Here is a 20,997-nt window from a genome sequence, read left to right on the forward strand (position 1 = left end):
CGGCCTCCCAAAGTGAAAGGATTACAGGCGTCAGCCACCGTGCCCAGCCTGATTTGATCTTCTTTTTTTTTTTCTTTTGAGACAGAGTCTCGCTCTGTCACCCAGGCTGGAGTGCAGTGGCGCGATCTCGGCTCACCACATGCTCCACCTCCCAGGTTCATGCCATTCTCCTGCCTCAGCCTCCCAAGCAGCTGGGACTATAGGTGCCTGCCACCACACCTGGATAATTTTTTGTATTTTTAGTAGAGATGGGGTTTCACCATGTTAGCCAGGATGGTCTCGATCGCCTGACCTTGTGATCCATCCACCTCAGCCTCCCAAAGTGCAGGGATTACACGCGTGAGCCACCGCGCCCAGCCTGGTTTGACGTTCTATCCAGACCACTAAAACTTTCTCCCTATCAGCAATAAGGCTTTTCACTTTCTTTTTTTTTTTCTTTTTTTTTTTTTTTTTTTGGAGATGGAGTCTCGCTCTGTCACCCAGGCTGGAGTGCAATGGAGTGATCTCGGCTCACTGCAAACTCTGCCTGCTGGGTTCAAGCAATTCTCCTGCCTCAGCTTCCCAAGTAGCTGGGACTACAGGCATAAGCCACCATGCCCGGCTATTTTTTGTATTTTTAGTTAGAGACGGGGTTTTGTCATGCTGGCCAGGCTGGTCTTGAACTCCTGACCCTTGTGATTCCACCTGCCTCAGCCTCCCAAAGTGCTGGGATTACAGGCGTGAGCTACTGCACCCGGCCGGCTTTTCTCTTTCTTATGATTCATGTATTCAGTGGACTAGCCCTTTTAATGTCCTTCAAGAACTTTTCCTTTGCATTCACAACTTAGCTAATGTTTGGAGCAAGAGGCTTAACGTTTGGCCTATCTCAGCTTTTGACTTGCCTTCCTTGCTAAGCTCCCATTAGTAGTTTTTGATTTTAAATGAGAAACACACAATTCTTTCACTTGAACACTTAGAGGCCAACATAGGATTATGAATTGGCCCAATTTCAATATTTTTGCATCTCAGGCAATAGGGAGGCCCAAAGAGAGGAAGAGACAGAAGGAATCGTCAGTTGGTGGTACAGTCAGAACATACAACAATTACTAAGTTCACCATCTCACATGAGTGCAGTTTGTGATGCCCTAAAACGATTACAGTAGTAACATCAAATATCACCATAACAGATACAGTAATAATAAAAAGGTTTGAAATATTTTAAGAATTACCAAAATATGACAGAGACATACAAAGTAAGCACATGCCCTTAGAAAACAGCACCAACAGACTTGCTCGATGCAAGGTTGCCAGAAACCTTCAATTTGTAAAACACGCAGTCTGCAAAGCACAATAAAGCAAAGCACAATAAAGAGAAGCATGCCTGTAAATAATTCACACAATTATAAAATAAAATTTAAATTAAAAAGGAATTACCCCAAAGTAAAGGTATATTAATCAAATGAGCCTAACTGTGCATCCAATTAGTGGCCTTAACCAGAGAGAAACCACTCTACAAGTGGCTTCAAAGCACAGTAATTCGACTGTACACTCTTAATAGGATTTACCATTAGAATAAAAGTAATTGAAAGAGGGGAAGGAGAAACTGAAATTGTTTTTAGTCTCTTTATTGCTGGTGTTAGTACTGAAATTATTACCCTGATACTGTTATTTGCATAGGGTGGGATATAGCAAATCATTAATTATGTCATTGAGAACTGAGAGTTGGGGCATGGTTCAAAATAGATTTTGACATAAGAAAAGCCAGGTTAAGAAAGAATCCTATAGTTCTAGATTTAAACTAAAAGCACCAGTTTAGCCGGGCACGGTGGCTCACACCTGTAATCCCAGCACTTTGGGAGACCAAGGCGGGTGGATTACAAGGTCAGGAGATCGAGACCACAGTGAAACCCCGTCTCTACTAAAAATACAAAAAATTAGCCGGGTGTGGTGGCAGGCGCCTGTAGTCCCAGCTACTCGGGAGGCTGAGGCAGGAGAATGGCGTGAACCTGGGAGACAGAGCTTGCAGTGAGCCCAGATCGCACCACTGCACTCCAACCTAGGCGACAGTGAGACTCCATCTCAAAAAAAAAAAAAAAAAGCACCAGTTTAAACCTAAAATGTAATTTATCATATCATATCTTAATATCCCAGCTCTGTCCAATGAAAAGATCTAAGAATAAAGACTATCTAGTAGCCATGGAGCACCACCTATTATCCGTATAGTGATGCACCTAAAACAGGCTGTATATCAAAAGGTACCTGGTTACAATTTGGTGGCTATAGTTAACAATAACATATTCTATACTTAAAAATTGTTGGCTGGGCGCGGTGGCTCACGCTTGTAATCCCAGCACTTTGGGAGGCTGAGGCGGGCGGATCACGAGGTCAGGAGATCGAGACCACGGTGAAACCCCGTCTCTACTAAAAATACAAAAAATTAGCCGGGCGTGGTGGCGGGCGCCTGTAGTCCCAGCTACTTGGAGAGGCTGAGGCAGGAGAACGGCGTGAACCCGGGAGGCGGAGCTTGCAGTGAGCCGAGATTGCACCACTGCACTCCAGCCTGGGCGACAGAGCGAGACTCTGTCTCAAAAAAAAAAAAAAAAAATTGCTGAGAGTAAATTTTAAGGTTCTCACCACAAAAAGAAAGTATGTGAGGCAATGTATGTTAATTAGCTTAACTTAGACATTACACAATGTATGAACATTTCAAAAAATATTGTACACCATAAATATACACAATTTTTATATGTCAATTTTAATAAATAAACAACAAAACAAAAAAGCCACTGAGGAATTTTCTAGGGTCATGTCAAAAGGACTCAATGTAAGGATCAATGAGGCTCATAACTGCAATGGAATGAAACACACAAAATGTTTACATTTAAGACTTCATAACAATATTAAAAAGTTAAAAACAAACCAAAAAGTCACTAGCGACTTTTGTAGGATGCTATGGATCATTTTTTTCTTGGATGAGGAAGGGAAGTCAGCATTAATACTAAGTACGAAATGCATATATTAAAATTTTAAAATTTTCAGTGTACAATTCAATGTGCTTTGATAAATGGGTACAGTAGTATAACCACCATGATAAAGAACATTTCCCTCATAACTCCCTCACCATCCTCTGGACCCTGGAAACCACTGACTTCCCTTCTGTCACAACAGTTTTGCCTTTTCTAGAATTTCATATAAATAGAACTGAAAGCTACAGTCTTCTGTATCTGGCTTCTTCCACTTAGCAGAATGCCCTTAAGATTCATCCTTGTTACTGCTAAGTCGTATTCTATTGTATGGATGTGTCATAATTTGTTTCTCCATTTATCAGCTGATGGACATTTGGGTTGTTTCCAGTTCTGGACTACTATGAATATTTGAGTAGAAGGTCTTATGTGGAGGTATGTTTTCATTTCTTTTGGGTAATACCTAAAGATACGACTGCTGAGTCACATGGTAAGTTAAGTGTATATTTAACATTGTAAGAAACTACCAGCTGGGCATGGTGGCTTATGATTGTAATCTCAGCATTTTGGGAGGTCAAGGTGAGAGCACTGCTTAAGCTCAGGAGTTCCAGACCAGCCTGAGCAACACAGTGAGACCCTGTCTCTACAAAAATAAAAAATCAGATAGGCCTGGTGGCTTGTGCCTGTGGTCCCAGCTATTTGGGAGCTTGAGGCGGGAGGATCAGTTGGGCCAGGGAGGTTGAGGCTGCAGTGAGCTGTGATTGCATCACTACACTCCAAGCCTAAGCAACAGAACAAGACCCTGTCTCCTTTAAAAAAGAAAAAAGAAAAGAAAAGAAGAAGAAACTACCAAACTATTTTACAAAGAAACAGAAACAATATTATTTGGCATTCTCACTGGAAACTTATGAAAATTCTAGTGTTCCACATCCTTGTCAACACTTGGTATGGTCAGTCTTTTTAATTTTAAATATTCTAGTAGGTATACAGTGATATCTCATTATGGTTTTAATTTCCATTTTGCTATCAAATCATAATGTTTTCAAGTGCTTGTGTAGCATCCATTTCTTCATTGATAAAATGTTCAAATATTTTGCCCATTTTTTAATTTTAAAGACAGCGTCTTTCTCTGTACCCAAGGCTGGAGTGCAGTGGCACGATAATAGCTCACTGCAGCCTTGATCTCCTGGGTTCAACTGATCCTCCCACCTCAGCCTCCTGAGTTGCTGGGACTGATAACAGTCTAATAACCCCACTTAGATAACAAAACAAGGGTCTCATGTGCATTTTTTAAAGTTTTCTAACATTTTGTTTCTACCATTTTGTTTCCATAACTCTCCTCCCATTCCTTCTAGAAATGTCACATCTGTCACACCATATTTCTCTTTTATAACTTTTAACTCATCTCTAATCCAAACCTATACCCAAATTTCTCTAACTTCCAAAAAAAAAAAAAAAATGCAAAACATGTGGCTGGTCATGGTTCACATCTGTAATCCCAGCAGTTTGGGAGGCCCAGGCAGGTGGATGGCTTAAGGTCAGGAGTTCAAGACCAGCCTGGCCAGCATGGTGAAACCCCATCTCTACTAAAAATACAAAAAGTAGCCAGGAATGGTGGCATGCCCCAGCTATTCGGCAGGCTGAGGCATGAGAATCACTTGAACCCAGGAGGCAGAGGTTGCAGTGAGCCAAGATAGTGCCACTGTACTCCAGCCTGGGCGACAAAGCGAGACTCTGTCTCAAAGGAAAAAAAAACCTCTTTACATATGTTTTATTTTGTTCCATATGATCTAAGATCTAATCAAAGATTGTTCACAGCTGTTAACAGTCATATTTCTATTTCATATCCTTAAATACAGAACACACTCCCAATGCTGACCCTTTTTTCCTTTCAAAACATAGAAATTATTTGTTAAATCCAGGTATCTTATAAAAAATCTTACAACCTGGATTTATCTGATTGTTTCCTCATGATTAGATTCAGATTGAACATTGTGTCAAGAATATTATATATTAATAGCTGATGCTGTGAACTTCCCCTTACAAATAATGGAACATCTAAAATAGCATTGCACACTATTTCCAGAGTTTTCTTCCCATGATTTTCTTCCAAGCTGCCAACACCAATTCTGCAAATGCTGATGAAGCTAATTTATTGATTTTACCAAAAGACGTCAAAAAAATGTTTTACGACAAAAACTTGGCTTCTATCCTATCCTCAAATGGTCCTTAAATGGTTTGTTGTTCAAAAGGTTAAGGGTGCAATAATCCAGTTAAGCCACAAGGAAAAACAACCAAATTCACATAAGCACAAACAATGACAAATATGCCATGACCGCTGACTGGCTGATGACTTTTTAAGGACATGACTACTTGTAAAATGTTTCCCAATTTCAGAGATACTAAGTAGGGAAGGGGCAGTTACTAGAATTCATGAAATACAGTATATAAGAAACACTTCTCGATTTAAGGGCCTTTTAAAAAATAAAGTATGTTGGCCGGGCGCAGTGGCTCACTCCTGTAATCCCAGCACTTTGGGAGGCCAAGGCAGGCGGATCACAAGGTCAGGAGATTGAAACCATCCTGGCTAACACAGTGAAACCCCGTCTCTATTAAAAAATACAAAAAAATTAGCTGGGAGTGGTGGTGGGCGCCTGTAGTCCCAGCTACCTGGGAGGCTGAGGCAGGAGAATGGCATGAAGCCGAGAGGAGGAGCTTGCAGTGGGCCGAGATCACACCACTGCACTCCAGCCTGGGCAACAAAGCGAGACTCCATCTCAAAAAAATAAATAAATAAAATAAATAAATAAATAATGTATGTTAACACCAATGGAAAGGATTTTAAATCTCAGGTTTTAATACCTGTTGCATGAATAATTTTATACACTATAAAGTACACAAAAACTAACATCTACTTTGCTGAAGGCCAACAAACGGGCTGGTTGGTTAGAGACCTGAGAAACCTTCCAGGAAGAATCCATAATCACTTTGTGGAGAGAGAGGAGAGGATCAGGAAAAAACAGCACATGGGCCAAATGCTGGTTCATTACTGACAAATAATCTATTAAGTACAGAGTCATGGGGACTAGGGCATACATATATGCAATGCCTAGCTACCACTAAAAGGATCTAATTTTCTCTAACAGAATGCCTATTCCAATAAAAGTGAAAACTAAAAAGAAATCCTACCAGGTTATGGCAAGTATCCAGCAAAAAAAATAAATTTTTTGCATGACAATTCAGGTTGAGACCTTTCATTATAAGCTTTAACACAGCCCCTCCCTACCACCTCCCACTTAAGCAACTGCTAAGAGGTCTGGAAGCCCATTCATTCCCAGCAACATCTAGGGAAGCCTCTGCTGCCTGTGGTGTCACACAGTCGTGACTGACAGGAATGCCAGTTGGGGCATACTCTCTTCTTTAACGGGAGAGCTACACAGAACAATCAACTGCTAGCATACATACTCAGTATACAGAATTCCAAGTTCAACCATAATGTAGAATATTTTTAAACCTTTTCAATTCAATCTGTATCCCCAGGGTATTCCCAATAACTAGATAATTAGCCTCTGAAATTTTAAGTTTTACCACAGCTATAGCCTAAGACAATGACATTTTCCCCAAACTAACTCTTTTACCATCCTACACCCCACTACAAGGCTTATATTTCAAAAACAGTCTTAATACAAAACCTGAAAAACCCCAGCTCTAGAAAGAACTACATTTCAACACATAATCTGTTATATACTTAAGTATTACTAATAGAAAATAGCTCTATTAGTCCAAAACATTCGCTTCCTTCCATTAACTCCTTCCATGTTAACAAGTTATCTTCTCATGTAATTTTAATTCTTCTTAAAAGGAATTATATAGCAAGAGCCATGATGATCAAGAATACAGCTTGGGCAAATACTCTCACATACTACTAAAAAAATACAATCAGATAATGTATATCACAATATTTATACACACACACACACACACACACACACACATTCACTACAAGTTCACCCAAAAGAAATAAATAGCCAAATGCAAAAAATCTGTACATTCAAGGATGTTCATGCCACCTTTATTTACAACACCAAAAAAACTAGAAGAGATCTAAATAGCCAATGACAAATTATTAAAAAATTAATATACTGGGGCCAGGCACAGTGGCTCATGCCTGTAATCCAGCACTTTGGGAGGCCAAAGTGGGTAGATCACCTGAGGTCAGGAGTTTGAGACCAGCCTGGCCAACATGGTGAAACCCCGGCTCTGCTAAAAAAACAAAAATTAGCCGGGCGTGGTGGCACACGCCTGTAGTCCCAGCTACTCATGAGGGTGAGGCAGGAGAATCGCTTGAACCCAGAAGGTAGAGGTTGCAGTGAGCTGAGATCACGCCACTGCACTCCAGCCTGGGCGACAGAGGGAGACTCCATCTCAAAAAAACAAAAAAGAAACAAGATTTAATATACTGGAATATCATCTAGTCAATAAAAATGACAACCTCAAAAGCACAGACAACAAAGCAAAGTCAAATGGAACTACATAAAGCTAAAAAGCTCTGCATAAGAAAGGAAACAATCAACAAAGTAAAATGACAACCCATAGATGGGAGAAAATATTTGCAAACCATCATCTGACATAGGACCAATAACCAGAATATATAAGGAGCTCATACAATGCAATGGCAAAAAACAAATAATCCAAAAGGAAAATGGCAAAAGATCTGGACAGATACTTCTCGAGACATACAAAACACACACACACACACACAAAAGAAGACACACAAATGGCAAACAGTTATGTGAAAAAATGCTCAACATCATTAATCAGAGAAACACAAATCAAAACCACCATGCAACAGACCAGGCACGGTGGCTCACGCCTGTAATCCCAGCGCTTTGGGAGGCCAAGGCAGGTGGATCACCTGAGGTCCGGAGTTCAAGACCAGACTAGGCAACATAGTGAAACCCTGTCTCTACTAAAAATACAAATATTAAGCTGGGCACAGTAGCTCACACCTGTAATCCCAGCAGTTTGGGAGGCCAAGGCAGGCAAATCACTTGAGGTCAGGACTTTGAGAAGAGCCTGGTCAACATGGTGAAACCCCATCTCTACTAAAAATACAAAAATTAGTCAGGTGTGGTGGCACTCACCTATAATTCCAGCTACTCAAGAGGCTGAGGCACGACAATCACCTGAACCGAGAGACAGAGGCTGCAGTGCCACTGCACTCCAACGTGGGCGACTGAGCAAGACTCCACCTCAAAAAAAAAAAAACCCACAATGCAATATCATCTCACCCCCAGTTAAAATGGCTTATATCAAAAAGACAGGCAATAAAAGATGCTAGAGAGGACATGAAGAAAGGGGAACACCCGTACCCTGTTGGTTGAAACGTAAATTAGTACAGCCATTATGAAGAACAGTATGAAGACTCCTCAAAAAACTAAAATTAGTCAGGCACAGTGGCGCACACCTGTAATTCCAGCACTTTGGGAGGCCCAAGTGGGAGGATCACTTGAGTTCAGGAGTTAAAGAACAGCCTGAGCAACACAGCAAGACCTCGTCTCTACAAAAAATTTAAAAATTAGCAGGGTGTGGTGGCACACACCCTGTGGTCCCAGCTACTTGGGAGGCTAAGATGAAAGGATCGCTTAAGCCCAGAAGGTTGAGGCTGCAGTGAGCCATGATCACACCACTGCATTCCAGCCTCGGTGAAACAGTTAGACTCTGTCTCCAAAGGAAAAAAAAATTATTCTATACCTAATTTTAAATATACACACACACAAATGTTCTAAAAGGAAATATACTGATATATGAGTGGTAATTTCTGAGTTGTGAGATATGGGTAATTTTTAATATTCTATTTTTCTGTATCCAACTTTTTCAACAACCATTACATGAAGGGAAAAAAATATTTTTACTAAGAATTTTTTTTTTTTTTTTTTTGAGACAGGGTCCAGGCTAGAGTGCAGTGGCTCGATTATGGCTCACTGCAGCCTTGAAATCCTGGGCTCAAGGGATCCTCCCAAGTAGCTGGCACTACAGGCACATGCCATCATGCCTGACTAACTTTTTTTGCATTTTTTATAAAGACGGGGTCTCACCATGTTGCCCAGGCTGGTCTCGAACTCCTGAGCTCAAAGAATCCTCCTGCCTCAGCCTCCTAAACTGCTAGGATTACAAGAATGAGCCACTGTGCCCAGCCTATTTTTACTGAGAATTTTAATGACATGGATAATTCTCTTGATAGTATCTTTTTTTGTTGTTTGTTTTTTGTTTTTTTGAGACAGAGTCTTGCTCTGTCACCCAGGCTGGAGTGTAGTGGCGCAATCTCAGCTCACTGCAACCTCCACCTCCCGGGTTCAAGCGATTCTCCTGCCTCAGCCTCCCAAGTAGCTGGGACCACAGGCATGCGCCACCACACCTGGCTATTTTTTGTACTTTTAGTAGAGACAGGGTTTCACCATGTTAGCCAGCCTGGTCTCGAACTCCTGACCTCAGGCAATCCACCTGCCTCAGCCTTCCAAAGTGCTGGGATTACAGGTGTGAGCCACTGCGCCCGGCCTCTTGATAGTATCTTAGTGGAAAAGGACAACATGTATTTGTGTAAACAGTGTGACCTAATTTTGTCTGATATAATTAGTACCTGTACAAACTAATATGCCAGACAATGAGAAGATAGGCATGTAAACAGTTGGATTATGAGTGATTTATGTTTTCATCCTTTCCCTCTTGTGACATTTTCCAAATGATCCACAATAACCACGTAACATTTCTGTTGCAACCATGTTGCAGATACCAGGAAACTAAGCATAAGGCTAATAGTACCTCCCTACCACCCCACCAAAACTGAGGGTGAAAATGTAAAGAATGTGAATCCTTGATGATACTGAGCTGAAGAATTAACCCCAACTCTAACCCTAAATTCCTACCTTGGAATTTGTTACATGAAATAATAAATGTTCCTTACTGTTTAAGTTAACTGAGTTGTATTACTTATAGCCAAATGCATCCTAAATGATTTAACTTTTATATGGGAGGAGAAAGTACCTTCATAAAAAGGGTCTTGGCTGAACCACAAAGTAACAATTTATAATAATACCCCCTAGTTACATAGACAAAAGATCTACTAAAGTAATTCTCAAATTACTGAGGCTGTTTTCTAAACTAGTCCAGTAATTTACAGCTGGTTATGTTACTCATTAAAATGTTACCTGAGAAATCACTCTAGTTTGCCTTTCCCACAAGGCAATTATATTTTCAACTGTATTAAATATACAGTCGGCTTGAGCTGCCATTAACAAAATACCACAGACTGCATGGCTTCAACAAGAGAAATGTATTTTCTCACAGTTCTGAAGGCCGGGAAGTCCACAATCAAGGTTCCAGTAAGTTCTGGTTCTAGCAAGGGATTTCTTCCTGGCTTCCAGACAGCTACCTTCTCGCCGTGTCCTCACATGGCAGAGAGAGTCCAATCTCTGTTGTCATTTCCTCTTTTATAAGTACCCTAGTTCTATGGGATCAGGGCTCCAGCCTTATGACCTCATTTAACCATATTCACCTCCTTAAAGGCCCTAGCTCCAATACAGTCACATGGTGGGGAAGACGGGTTTGAGACTTCAACATAAGGATGGCAGGAGGACACAATTCTATTCACAATTAGAATAATCTTTAACTTCAAACATTAGGAAATGATATCTTCTTATAAATACCCAAAATATATACTTGACAGCAATACTGTTAACAGTTATGTATAATTAGTATTTAATTTTCTTTTTCTGGTGTTTTTGTTTTTGAAACAGAGTCTCACTCTGCTGCCCAAGCTAGAGTGCAGTGGTGCGATCCATCTCAGCTTACTGCAACCTCTGCCTCCTAGGTTCAAGCGATTCACATGCCTCAGCCTCTTCAGTAGCTGGGATTACAGGTGTGCCACCATGCCCAACTAATTTTTGTATCTTTAGTAGAGACAGGGTTTCCTCATGTTGCCCAGGCTGGTCTCAAATTCCAGGCCTCAAGTGATCCACCTGCCTTGGCCTCCCAAAGTGCTGGGATTAGAGGCATGAGCTACCACACCCAGCTTAGTTTTCAAAGCATTTTCACATAGTAACCTAAGCAGGTATCGTGGTTTCACAGATGAAGGCACTAATGAAAGCTCACCGATACTGATCTTTACACAGCTCTTAATCTTATTACTTTTTTTTTTTTCGAGACAGAGTCTTGCTCTGTCACCCAGGCTAGAGTACAGTAGCACAATCTCAGCTCACTGCAACCTCCACCTCCTAGGTTCAAGTGATTCTCCTGCCTCAACCTCCCAAGTAGCTAGGATTACAGGTGACCGCCACCACACCGAGCTGATTTTTGTATTTTTAGTAGAGACAGGGTTTCATCATCTTGGCCAGGCTGGTCTCAAACTCTTGAGCTCGTGATCCACCCACCTCAGCCTCCCAAAGTGCTGGGATTACAGGCATGAGCCACCATGCCCAGCCAACTCTTAATCTTTCACATGCACCTGAGGTATGGGAATTTCATTTTACCCAATGTTCTAAACATCAGAATCAGTTTAGGGAAAGGGAAGAGGAAAGAGCAGAGGACAGGGTTCCAAGCAAAATGAAATGAACAGTACCTGTTTAAAGGTGAGTAAGCCTACAACAGTAGACCCAATGGGGGAATATACCACAAGGCTCCAGAAATACTATAGGCCCTTCAGAGCATTTTAGGGAATGTGGATTTCATCGTAAGGCTAGTGGGGAAACACTAAAGAATTTTCAGGCAGAAAAAATATGACTAGTTTCAGGCTTTAGAAACATCACTTCAGCTGCAGTTTTATAAACTAGATTGTGGAAATCAAAGGACACAAAAAAGGAGACAAGGATTCTGTTGCAATATGTATTCTGTGACATGTAAACAAGAAAGACATCTTTAAGTGAAATATCCCACTTAGCCTAGCAAACAATGAGGAACAAGAAATTTGTAGTGGTTAAGTAACTTGCCCAAGATAACACTGCTAGGAAGAATAGAACCACTACGTCTCCCAAAGACCACGGTCTGCCACTATGCCACACTGCCTCCATTTATAATTCTAAAAATGAACAAAGTATAATTCTTATGTGGCCTCTACGATGAACCACTCCAAGTCATCATTAACTACGCTGCATACCACATGAATTTTAATTCACTGGGAGGGTAAACAGAGGAGACTGAGAAAGTAAATGTTCTCAGGATAACTGAGAATGTTTTTGATCTATGAAACAATTGATGTTCTATACATAGGGTTCTAGAAATGGAAGAAACAAAAATTAAACATTTAACACGTTTCTAGGTTATCCTTCACTGAAGTGACAAAATCACATCTTTAATTCATGCCCAAATAAATTTAACTAGCCAGGCATGGTGGCTGACGCCGGTAATCCCAACACTTTGGGAAGCTGAGGAAAGTGGATTGCTTGGGCTAAGGAATTCGAGACTAGCCTGGAGAACATGGCAAAACCCCGTCTCTACAAAAATATAAAAATTAGCCAGGCATGGTGGCATGAGCCTATAGTCCTAGCTACTGGGGAGGCTGAGGTGGGAGGACTGCTTGAGCCCAGGAGGTTGAGGCTGCAGTGAGCCGAGATCACACCACTGCACTCCAGCCTGGGTGACAGAGCAGGACCCTGTCTCAAAAACAAAAATAAGGGGAAAAAAAAAAGGTAACTTTACTAGGAAATTACTTAAGCAGTATAATGCATCTTTTAACAAACTACTAGGTAGGGTGGTAGTTAACACTGTCACAATCAGCACCACCCTTAACTGACTTGAGAAAAAGAAGTACTTCCGTTTTTAAAAAAAAAAAAAAATCGTGCCAGGCTTGGTGGCTCACACCTGTAATCCCAATGCTTTGGGAAGTCAAGGTAGGAGGATCACTTGAGGCCAGGAGTTTGAGAGCAGACACAGAAACACAGCAAAACCGTGTCACTACAAAAAAAAAAAATAAATAAATAAAAAGATCTTTAAAGTTAGCACTTTAAAGAGGTAAAGATGGCAAAAATGGTAGCACATGCCTGTAGTCCCAGCTACTTGGAAGGCTAAGGCAAGAGGACTGCTGGAACCCAGGACTTTGGGGCCACAATGAGCTATGATCACACCACTGCACTCCAGCCAGGGTGACATAGAGAGATCCTGTATCAAAAAAAAAACAAAAACAAAAACAAAAAAACAAATTCAAGATTCTATGAATACTAGCAAAAGTACCTTGTCCTTCTATCGATTGTATTTCCTCACTGCTGTAGTTTAGATGTTTGTCCCCTCAAACCTCATGCTGAAATATGATCCCCAATGTTGGAGGTGGATCCTAATGGGAGGTGTCTGGGTCATGGGGGAGGATCCCTCATGAATGGCTTGGGGTCCTCAGGTAAATTCTTGCTCTACTACTTCCAAAGGGCTGGTTGTTAAAAAGTGTCTAGCACCTCCCCACCTTGCTTCTTGCCAAGTGATCTCTGCAAATGTCAGCTCCCTTCCCTTCAGCTACAAGTGGAAGCAACTTGAAGCACTCATCAGAAGCAGATGTTGGCACCATGCTTCTTATACAGTCTGCAGAGCCACAAGTCAAATAAATTACCCAGCCTGAAGTATTCCTTTGTAGCAACACAAACAGACTAAGACACTCACTTAAACTAGCTTACAACACAGTTTCACAGGATAGTCTTAGCTATCTCCAACCTAGTGACTCATTAATCACATTTTCCAAACCAAAAATCAGGACCAGTATAACACTACCTGACAAATTATGTGTATCCTAATTTCTTAATCTGTTTTGGAAGAGTATAAAAATTACAAAGCTGTAAGTATGAATTAATCTCTACTGTAATCAATTGAATTTTCTATAATACTGCTATTCCAAAAAATCTGAGATGTGAACAGAGGGATATTCTGTTCACACATGTATATTATAAAATAGAAACGAGACAAAAAAAATTTATTAATAAATTATCACATCAGATCCCAGGCAAATAGATAATTTAATCACTTAGAAATCTAAACACCAATTAACAGGGTACAAAAGCATTTTTAAAAAGGTATGCATCTAGTATATGGGCCATACCAACACAGTTTTGGTCCATCATCAACCACTACCATTAGATTCTAGCATAGTAATTAAAATTCAGGCTGTATAACAAAGGTCAAGAAACTATGTCCCTACTCAGGCCAAATACTTCTCCCCATTTTTGCAAATAACATTTTACTAAAACATACCCACATCCATTCCTTACATGTCGTCTATGGTTTTCTTACTACAATAGCAGAGTTGAGTAATTGTGTCAAACCATATGGCATGCAAAGCCTAAAATATTTACTATCTGGCCCTTTACAGGAAACACCTGCCACTCTTCCTCTAGAAAAGTGATTCTCAACTCTAGGTGGACATCAGCACTACCTGGTGAGCTTTTATTCTTTTTATATCAACCATATATTTTATTTCATTTTTTAAATAAATTTTATTGTGTATATTTAAAGCATACAACATGATGTTATGGGATTCGTATAGAAAGCAAAATGGTTACTGCAGTGAAGCAAATTAACATATATATCATCCCACATAGTTACCTTTTTTTTTTTTTGGTTTGTTTTTGTGGCAAGAACAGCTAAAATCTATTCACTTAGCAGGAATTCCAAATATAGTACAATTTTATTAGCTACAGTCCTCTTATTAGCTACATGTTACACATTAGATCTCTAGGCTCTTTCATCCTACATACTTGCTATTTTGTTACCCCTCACCTACATTTCCCATCCCCCACCCACTTGCTCCTGGTAACCGCTCATTTATTTACTCTGTATATTTGACTCTTTTTTAAAATTTTTTTTAAGATTCCATATAGGAGATCATGCAATATTTTTCTTCCTATGTCTGGCTTATTTCACTTAGCATACTGCCTCCAGGTCATCCATGTTGTGGCAAATGGCAGCATCTGCATTTTAAGGCTGAATGATATTCCATTATATATACATATCACGTGTTCTTTATCCATTCATCTATCAGTGGACATTCAGGTTGTTTCCACAGCTTGGCTAATGTAAATAACGCTGCAATGAACATGGGAGTGCAGATGTCTTTATAAGGTGATTGCACTTCCTTTGGGTATATGCCCAGATAAGGAATTGCTGGGTCATACGGTACTTCCATTTTTCATTTCTTTAGCAACCTCCATACTATTTTCCATCATGGAGGTACCAATCCACACTCCCACCAACAGTGTACAAGGGGTCCATTTTCTCCAACCTCGCCAACATTTGTTATCACTTCACTTTTTTATGATAGCCACCCTAAGGGGTGTGAGGTAACACCCACAGTGGTTTTGATCTGCATTTCCGCATGGCTAATGCTGTTGAGTACCTTTTCATATACCTGTCAGCCATCCTTATGTCTTCTTTGGAAAAAATGTCTGTTCAAGTCTTTTGCCCATTTTCTAATCAGATTATTTTTCTATTATTGAATTGTATGAGTTTTTCGTGAATTTTAGATATTAATCCCTTATCAGATAAATGGTTTGCAAATATGTTTTCTCAGACCATAGGTTGTTACATTTTGTTGATTGTTTCCTTTGTTTTGCAGAAGCTTTTCAGTTTGACGTCATTCCATTTATTTATTTTTGCTTTCATGGCCTAAGCTTTTGGTGTGGAATCCAAAAAAAAAATTCTAGCTGGACACCAGCACTATCTGGTGAGCTTTTTAAAAAATTCCAGAGCCTGAGACCCAATCCAACCCTCTCCCCCTAAAAAGATGCCAATTTCATTGGTCTGGGGAAAGGCCATTAGCTATTGCTATACCAGTACAAAAATGTATACAATTAAACATGAAAATTCAAAATACAAAAATCAGGGTTTTATCATATAATATAAAAGATAAAGGCAAGACGTTAATATACAGACCACAGAGTACTACATAATAAATTAGAGCCATAAGAGGCTAGGCACGGTGGCTCACGCCTATAATCCCAGCACTTTAGGAGGCCAAGGAGGGTGGATCACAAGGTCAGGAGATCAAACCATCCTGGCCAACATGGTGAAACCCCACCTCTACCAAAAATACAAAAATTAGCCAGGGATGGTGGCGTGCACCTATAGTCCCAGCTACTCTGGAAGCTGAGGCAGGAGAACTGCTTGAACCTGGAAGGAGGAGGCTGCAGTGAACCAAGATCCAGCCACTGCACTCCAGCCTGGGTGACAGAACAAGACTCCATCTCAAAAAGTAAATAAATAAATAATAAATCAGAGCCACAAGTTTGGCTCTGGCTTTTGCATGAATCCACAAAGATAAAGGAAAAAAGATTATATGATTTATAGTATCCATAAGGTCAAAATATCTTGGTGGGGCCTGGCATGGTGGCTTATGCCTATAATCCCAGCACTTTGGGAGGCTGAGGTGAGCAGATCACCTGAGGTCAGGAGTTCGAGACCAGCCTGGCCAACACAGTGAAACCCTGTCTCCACTAAAAATACAAAAATTAGCTGGGTGTGGTGGCATGCACCTGTAGTCCCAGTTACTTGGGAGGCTGAGGCAGGAGAATCGCTTGAACCTGGGAGGTGGAGGTTGTAGTGAGCTGAGATTGTGCCACCGCACTCCAGCCTATATGACACAGCAAGACTCCATCTCAAAAAAAAAAAAAAATATATATATATATATATATGTAGAAGCAAAGCTTTTCCTAAAACTTCCATCTGACTATAAAAGGAATGTATTGCAATTCTCCTCAGTGATGTAAATATTAAAATTTCACACATTCTTCCCACCTTGCAGCACCGTACCTCCTCACCCAAAAAACGAGAGTGGCAGGATTTTCATAGAGATAGTACCATGCTGCCTTTGTCTTCTTTGTGGTAGTGGGGCAAGGTAGGAGAGGTAGGATGGGTGGAAGAAATACCCAATTGAGTTGAAAAAAAAAAAAATAGTTCTATATACCACAAGACACTAATAAACACTAACAATAAAGCCACTCATACAAGCAGTCCCCAAGTTGTGACAATTAGCTCATACAAAAGTGACTGATTCAGACCTGTAACTCATTTATCTTATATTTAACCACTCATCCAGTGGTTTCTGTTGATTATGCCAAATGTGTCTAGACAAATGAACAGAATATGTCAGGACATAGCAAAAGCACAATTTCATCTTACCAGTGTTAAATTTAAAACACGGTTTCTATTTTCAAATCTGGGAAACACTGATCTGATCTTCTACAGTTTAGTGACAGCAGTTCAAGTATGTTTTTGACTAAGACTTCATCTCCTCCACCTTCCCTTGCACTTGACACTACTCACAGCTCTCCCAAACATGCCTTGCTATCTTTCTGTTCCTACTACCTATATATATCCCTTGCCCCCCAATCCCCCTTCCCCTCAACTCTTTAAATTAATGACTCGGCTAAACTCATTCTTTAGGAGAAACTTTCCCTGAGAACCCCCAAACACTACTGTTCCTTAGAATTCTCTCTAAAAGTTCCTTTCAAAGAGAGATCATTTTCAATCCATACATCATATGTATTTGAAATTTATAAAGACTCTACACATATAAAAATACCAACAATCTACAATGCAGAAGGTTATGATAGAACATCAAAATTAACATCAAAAGACATGCACCTCATGCCACAACAGTATATAACCAGAGAAACTGGAATCCCTTTCCTCTCCTCTTCCCCTTTCGCTTCCCTGTTCTGCCCACGCAGCCAGCTAGCAGTCAAGCTTTATTCCTATTCTCCAACCCACTGCTCTGCCAATCAATTCAATTGTGGAGGAGTAAAAGCTGGAAAGTGTCAGAAACCAACTGTGTACTAACAGCTGAAAAAGAGGGGGTCTATAGATTCACTTCTGTGACTGCAAATTACCTTCTGTAGGCGCATTAGCTTTATGCTGGGGGAAAATAGATACTGGTTAAATAAGCCTTCTTTGGGTTCTCCTTTTCCCGCAGCCACCCATATCTCCTTCACCAAGGCTTGCTGATTCTTATCTTCCTTTTCAATCTTACTATAGCTATCTCAATTCATGCAATACTCTTTACAGCGAGACAAATGTGACAGTCCTCTAACTGGTCACTGTCCATCCAGTCTCTCCCTTCTCCAATCCATCCCGTACCAATGCAAGATCAATCTTCCCAAAGCACATCTTTGTACAAAAACTGGAAAGGCAGAAAACAAGCATACAGTTTGAGGGGAGAGGATAATAGCAGCATGGGGAGAAGAAGAAGAGACATTTTAGGTTTGACTTTTAATACAACTGTAATGACCCTTTTATAGGAACATATTACCTAAATGCTTTAAAAAAAAAAAAAGCTGCTTGACATATTCTCTTTCCATAAGCAAACTTCTGACTGCCCAAACTAAAATCAAAAACCTTTCAAAAATAACAATTATTTTTCTTCCATACAGAACATTTCCTCATTTAACTATACATACTATAGACCAATTTTCCTTCTTAGATTTAAGGCTTTTCAATGATTTCTACATAGCTTATAAATAATATAGACACAAGGCAGGGTGTGATGGCTCACACCTATAATCGCAGCACTTTGGGAGGCTGAGGCGGGCGGATCACCTGCGGTCAAGAGTTCGAGACCAGCCTGACCAATATGATGAAACCCCGTCTCTACTAAAGCTACAAATACTAACTGGGTGTGGTGGCATGTGCCTGTAATCCCAGCTACTCGGGAAGCTGAGACAGGAAAATCACTTGAACCCAGGAGGTGGAGGTTGCAGTGAACCAAGATTGCACCACTGCACTCCAGCCTGGACAACAAGAGCGAAACTCTGTCTCAAAAATAATAATAATAATAATAATAATAATAATAATAATAATATAGACATCATACCACCACATCACAATACCTAGCAGACAGTCTTCCATAGAGTAGGCAATTAACTATTTGTTGAATGAATCTTTCTCTATTTCAGTTCAACAAATCCCAATAGCCTCAAACACTCCTCTTGACATATTCTTTAGAAAAGAAAAATAATAAAGAGTCACAGTCTACCATGATGAGTTCAGGCACTAAAGATTTTAGAAAAAATGGACGGGCACAGTGGCTCATGCCTGTAATCCCAGCACTTTGGGAGGCGGAGGCAGGCACATCACCTGAGGTCAGGAGTTCAATACCAGCCTGGACAGCATGGTGAAACTCCATCTCTACAAAAAAATACAAAAAGTAGCCAGGCACGGTGGCAGGCACCTGTAATCCCAGCTACTGAGGCTGAGGCAGAGAGACTTGCTTGAACCTGGGAGGTAGAGGTTGCAGTGAGCTGAGATCACACCACTGCACTCCAGTCTGGTTGACAGAGTGAGACTCCATCTCAAAAAAAGAAAAAAGATTTTAGAAAAACCACCACCAATTGCCACCATCGCCTCTAGACTAGCCTCCCTCCAATCTGTTCTGAATTCCTTCCAATCTGTAGTCAATCCTCCTTCAAATCTGTTCTCCACTCTAAACAAGAGTAACCTTCATAAAAAGTAAAAATGATATCATCCCATTGCTGAAAACTTTCTTTTTCTTTTCTTTTCTTTTTTTTTTTTTTCTTGAGGCAGAGTCTCACTCTGTTGCCCAGGCTGGAGTGCAGTGGCACGCTCTCAGCTCGCTGCAACCTCCGCCTCCCAGGTTCAAGTGATTCTCCTGCCTCAGCCTCCTGAGTGGCTGGGACTACAGGCAAGCACCACCATGCCTGGCTAATGTTTGTATGTTAAGTAAAGATGGGGTTTCACCATGTTGCCCAGACTGGTCTCGAACTCCTGACCTCAAGCGATGGGCCCACCTTGGCCTCCCAAAGTGCTGGGATTACAGGCAGGAGCCACTGCGCCCAGCCTTGCTTAAAACTTTCAATGCCTTCTCATCAGCCTCAGAAAAAAAAAAAAAAGATCAAAATCCTTATCTGGTACCTACCTACCTCTTCACAGATGACTCTGTTTACTCTGAAGTACACAAGTGTGTAACTTGCTCAAAATCACTCTGCCTTCACTCACCTTTGAGCCTGTACACATGCTGCTCCACCCTCCACAGAGAGACTGTTTTCCCTTCCCCCAAATGTTCTCGGTTAACATATATTCACCCTTCAGATCTCAACTCCAACATTACTTCTATGACACACCAAGCTAGGTGGCAGCACCTGATATATACTTTCATGTCACATGTAACTTCCCTAGATGTAATTTATTATAGTTTGAGTTATTTGATTAATGGAGGAGGCCAACTATAAATCACTGGAGGGTAGCAACTGTATCTGATTGACAAAACAGTCTGACACATAACATGTGTGAAAAGTCGCAGAATAACTGAATATGTGACTAATATATTCTGTCATACTAAGAAGCACAATACATACAATTATATTTCATTTTACTGTGCATTCCTTTTGGAACTCCTGTGGTTCCAACTTGGGAGCCTATACAATTTTGCCAGTTTTCTTTGGGATCTTGATGGTATTATCTGATTATTCTAAAAGAATAAGAGTTATCACCAGTTTGTCTTCCCACTATTCAAAGCAAACTCTGAGGACCAGGCATGGTGGCTCACGCCGGTAATCTTAACTCTTTGGGAGGTCAAGGTAGGCAGATCCCTTGACCCCAGGAGTTCAAGACCAGCCTGGAAAACATGGTGAAACCCTGCCCTTACCAAAAAAATAACAAATATTAGCCAAGCATGATGTCGCACACCTGTAGTCCCAGCTACTTGGGAGGCTGAGGTGGGAGGATTGCTTGAGCCCAGGAGGTTGAGGCTGCAATGAGCTGAGATCGCACCACTGTACTACAGCCTGGGCAACAGAGAGAGACCCTGTCTTTAAAAAAAAAAAAAAAACCAAGCAAAATTTGATTTATTAATTTTAAGGGAAGATGGAACTGAAAAAAATAGGCTTCTCAAACCTTTTAAAAGAGATATTATTTAACAGAGGAAAAGATAAATGCAAAGCCTTTTTTCATGGAAGACATAAAATGTATATAATAAAAGGGGAAAATGCCAGAGAAACAACTAAAACAAAAAGTGTACCCTCCGTTTTTTGTCCTTTTCTTCCACATCAGTTGGGTTATTCTTATTTTTTAA

General features: G+C 40.6%; 1 protein-coding gene across 23 annotated transcripts in view; it reads right to left on the minus strand.

Annotated features, from left to right (window-relative positions):
• The window catches only part of ABI1 (abl interactor 1), a 118,504-nt gene that overhangs the window by 84,303 nt on the left and 13,204 nt on the right, over window positions 1–20,997 (minus strand). Inside the window, exon 1 of one of the 23 annotated variants that reach the window (XM_063637323.1) lies at window positions 8,087–8,170. The exons of the other annotated variants lie outside the window; for them this stretch is intronic. The gene's annotated coding sequence lies outside the window, so the exon portion shown is untranslated. Of the gene's footprint in view, window positions 1–8,086; window positions 8,171–20,997 lie in introns of those variants that run through there. 23 annotated transcript variants of the gene reach the window in all.

This window comes from Symphalangus syndactylus, chromosome 4, assembly GCF_028878055.3.
Source record: "Symphalangus syndactylus isolate Jambi chromosome 4, NHGRI_mSymSyn1-v2.1_pri, whole genome shotgun sequence".
NCBI lineage: Eukaryota > Metazoa > Chordata > Mammalia > Primates > Hylobatidae > Symphalangus > Symphalangus syndactylus.